We start from the raw sequence: 4,373 nt of genomic DNA on the forward strand, positions 1-4,373 counted from the left end.
TGTGTGTGCGTGTGTGTGCGTGCGTGTGTGTGCGTGTGTGTGTGTGCGTGCGTGTGTGTGTGTGTGTGCGTGTGTGTGTGTGTGTGTGGAGCAGCTGGGCCCAGCAGGCTCATATACCTCGTCATCTTCACCGTCATCTTCCTCACGTCTGGACTCTAGACTGATCTGCTGCCTCCACACTGTCCTCCAGACTCAGTCAGATCATCATGTTTGACCTTCCTCTGCACACACTGCTTAACATGGTTTGCTTTCCTCCTACTGTATCTTTAGGTTGGCTTTGCTGGTGTTAGGTTGTCAGTTGTACAGACGGTCTGTGATGGGACTTCTTATTTGTTTACCATTTTTAAAAATTTTAAACCAGTAAAAATGTTCTAACGAGACATTTTCTATTGTGGTTTATGACACGCAGCAGTTGAAGGCCCTACATGCCCACGCAGGTGTTTCTGTCAGTTTTTTAAAGTGGGTGGAGCTATGCTGTACATGAAGTGATGTCACCAAACTCCACATGCTACTACAAAAATGATAAACAGTGTAAGATGTCCCAACACAAGAGGTAGTTGTTGAAACACCTGTGTGGGTGGATTATATGTGTAGGCCCTTTAAAGCTGCATTAATTGTTGTTCATTGTTGATTTGGTGTTGGGTGGGTGGTGTACAGGGAGTCATCAGAGCTTCTTCTGCTGTTGGAAATGAGGTTGATAAGAGGAGGTGTTGATCCTAAAACCAAAATGATGAGCTGAAAGAAGCTAAAAATATGGGGTCAGGCTTCTCTCTGGAGCTCTAGCAACAACAGCTCAGTGAGCCAATCAGAAGAGAGGAGCCTCTCTCCTGATTGGCTGAGTGTTTTCTGAGTGAGCTAATAAAAATATAGCAGATTTCAGGTAAAACACTCAGAGAAACCAAATCCTGCAATGTTGGATTGTGGATCCAGGTGGGCGGGGCTTGGGGCATGGCTGAAAGCGGTGACTGCTTTGTTGTGACATCACAAAGTTTCACAAGTCCTGACGGCTGGTTTTAAGGCTCAGTTTCTGAATACAGGCTGTGTGCATTTCTCTGTGGACTGAGGCTTTGATACTTTCACAGTATTAATATAGAACCTAGACCTGCTTTATAATCAAACAACACATGGACATCTACCTTTGTACTATATGGACCTTTTAATATCCAAAACATTGATTAGTGCAGCTTTAAAGATACTTAATGTAATCACATTCTTCCCAAACAGATGATTGTTCCCTTAATGTCGATCAACCCTAAACAGTCACAATGAAAGATGTGGGACTTCAACATATAGGGAACTCTATACAGTTTGTACATGTTGACTTCTCAGTGTAACGAGTCTTACAAACTTGCACATGAAATATAATATTTGGCTAATCTGTATGTAACTGGAGTGAACAATATGTCTTCCTATTAAGCTAATTTAACAGAGTATCTGTGATGATTCTGTTTTTATTAATGGCTTACTGCTTTCCTTCCTCACAATCATTATTTTTGCACTTTGGAGAACCATGAAATGTGCTGCCTGCACACAGCTGTTGAAGATGTATCCATTTTAACCCAGTGGTAGTACTGCAGCGAATCCAGACCTCTGCAACTCAGCCCACGTCTTTGATTTGTTCAGTGATTTAAATCTGCGCTGACTGAAGGTTTTTTTGTTAAAAGCAGAGGGGTTGGCGAAGCAGTTGACCAATTTAGAGCTTTGTATTCTGGATTAAGAATGAGGACATCTGTGGGCTCAAATTAGGGTCAAAGAGTTTTTACCCTGTTTTTTACACCTGAATCTGATTGGACAATAATAGTCCAATCACAAAGCAGAGTTGAATCAGAGGGCATGTGGTTCCATGGCATTCTTCTCTGCCTGAAAGGTGTAGTAGGTTTTCAAGATGGATGAGGGCGTGGACTCTGTGACACAAGTGTGTTTGCAGACACACAAAGATCATTAAATGTTTACCATTATTTTCTACAGCATCATCAAATAAAAATAAACCTGACATTGTCCATCTTAAAAATCTACTACAGAGAAGAAGGTACAGAACCACCTGCCCTTTGATTGGACTCTCCTTTGTGATTGGATTGTTATTGTCCAATCAGATTCAGGATTCATTCTCTCTTTCTCGCTCTCTTCACAGGTTTATAAAGGTTGATGTACAACCACAAACTTTGGAATTATCTCTGTACATCATTTTACAAGCTCAGAACCTTTTTGACCCTAATTTGAGCCCGTACCCATTGTCTTCCTGAATCTGTAGTTAGCTTCTTAGCTACAGCAGATCACTGTGTTGTTAAGACCTGTATGTCATTAGCTTGAGATCAACGATGACACATGGTTTACCTACTGAAGTTTTTAATGCGTTTTATCATGTCATATTTTTTGTCATCTTTCACATCCTTACGGCATATGTACATATCACATTCACATTAACCATTTTTATGCCTCTGCGCCGGCGACTGCCAAAGCCATATTGTTTTCGGGTTGTCCATCCGTCCCATTCTTGTGAATGCACTATCTGAGTAACACCTTGACGGAACTTCTGCAAATTTGGTACAAATGTCCACTTGGACTCAAAGACGAATTGATTAGATTTTTGTGGCTAAAGGTCAAGGTCAGTGTGACCTCACAAAACACTTTTTAGCCTTTAATCAAGACTTCACACAACAATTATGACAAAATTTCACAATTAAATAGTTAATATTTTATATGACTCTGGATACACAAAGTTAAACTAGTCTGAGTGGCAGAGGCATACAACCACGAGGCAGCCATTCTAAGTGATGTATCCGTCTCATATACCTAGTTTTCAGCCAACACGGAAGTACGCCAGAGAAATATGTAAATTCAAGAAATGTGATTTCTGTAAATCAACTCATAACAACCTGTACATCTGATGTGATGTCATTTTTCTACCACTAGAAGAAGATAACATCATTCTTAGTTCCACCTACAAAGCATTGGTTGGTTGATTGTTTCTCCACCGGGGGAAACGGCTGTCGATGAGCCGCCAGACACATTTGAATCTCTGAGTAAATCGTTGAGCTGAGTGGTGATTCAGAGGTCTGGTAAGCAATCAGACTGTACCATCTTTTAACAGCATTATATACATGTAGGTTTTAGCCTGTTCATCTCAGTTCATGCCACGGAGGGTTCGGGCTCGATGATCTCGCGTGCACCTATTCATGAATGTTCTCAGTCTGGTTCAGTTCCCTGTTTCCTCACAGAGGTTTGGGGTTTGTGGTTCTCTAGACTAGAACAGAATGAATCCAACTCATCCCTGGGATCACTGCCTTACACAGCTGCCCCTCAGTGGAGAGGACACGAACTGAACCTTTCATATCGTCAGTAAAGATCTGATAGGGTTTTGAAACCGTCCTCTGATGTTGATTTAAGTTGGTCGTAGGAGAATCGGTCACTATCCCTTCTTGGTCTGTGTGTGATGTTACATACAAGCTGTGCGGTGCGAGGTTTGGTTTCTCATGTATCAGATCACACCAACATGCCCTTCGATGATTGATTGATTGATTGATTGAATGATTGATTGAGTTTAAAACTTTTGTCTAAACATTTATCTAGCTGGACTCTTATCATGCTAGCATTTCCAAGAGGTTGTAGAATCTTGATCTGAACTTAGTAAGTTTGGGTGACAGTTTAAGGTCAAGGTCCACGTACGGACAGAGTCCTGAAGTGCTGAAAAGTTTTTATTCCTCCGTGCCAGCGACAGTCAGAGCCAGAGGCACATTGTTTTCAGGTTGTCCGTCTGTCTGTCCCATTCTCATGGACAAGATATCTCAGTAATGCCTTGAAGGAATTTGGTGGTCAAAGGTCATGGTGAAAGTGACCTCACAAAGACTGGTGTTGGCCCTTTGAACACTATCTTGGGAAGTCTTCGAGGGAATCCCTTCACATTTGGCACATGTTCATTGGGACTGATTAGATTTTTGTGATCAAAGGTCAAGGTCAGTGTGACCTCACTAAACACTTTTTAGCCATTACTCAAGACTTCACAGCAATTGTGAAAAAGTTTTACACAAATGGTTCATATTTTCTATGACAAATGATAAACAGGGATGTGACCTGAAACTAGTGTGAGTGGAGGAGGCAGGTGATTCTAGTTGGATCTTTTGTGATCAAGATAACTTGTGCATAATAATAGCTTGTGCAAACAAGATGGAATGATGTGCACACAAGATAATAACTTGTGGATGTTAACTTCTGCACACAAGAAAAACATATTTCAGGACTTCAGGTACTCTGTACTTACTACTTTCAACTGCATCTTATGGTTTGGTTGTATGCTCAGTTGAGTTGCTGGTAAACATCAGCAGTAAGTGCACCTTGAGTTTTTTTTTTTTTTTTTTTTTTTTTTTTTAAACTTT

The sequence above is a fragment of the Seriola dumerili genome, unplaced genomic scaffold, assembly GCF_002260705.1.
Source record: "Seriola dumerili isolate Sdu_G_001 unplaced genomic scaffold, Sdu_1.0 BDQW01000078.1, whole genome shotgun sequence".
In the NCBI taxonomy this organism is placed as follows: Eukaryota; Metazoa; Chordata; class Actinopteri; order Carangiformes; family Carangidae; genus Seriola; species Seriola dumerili.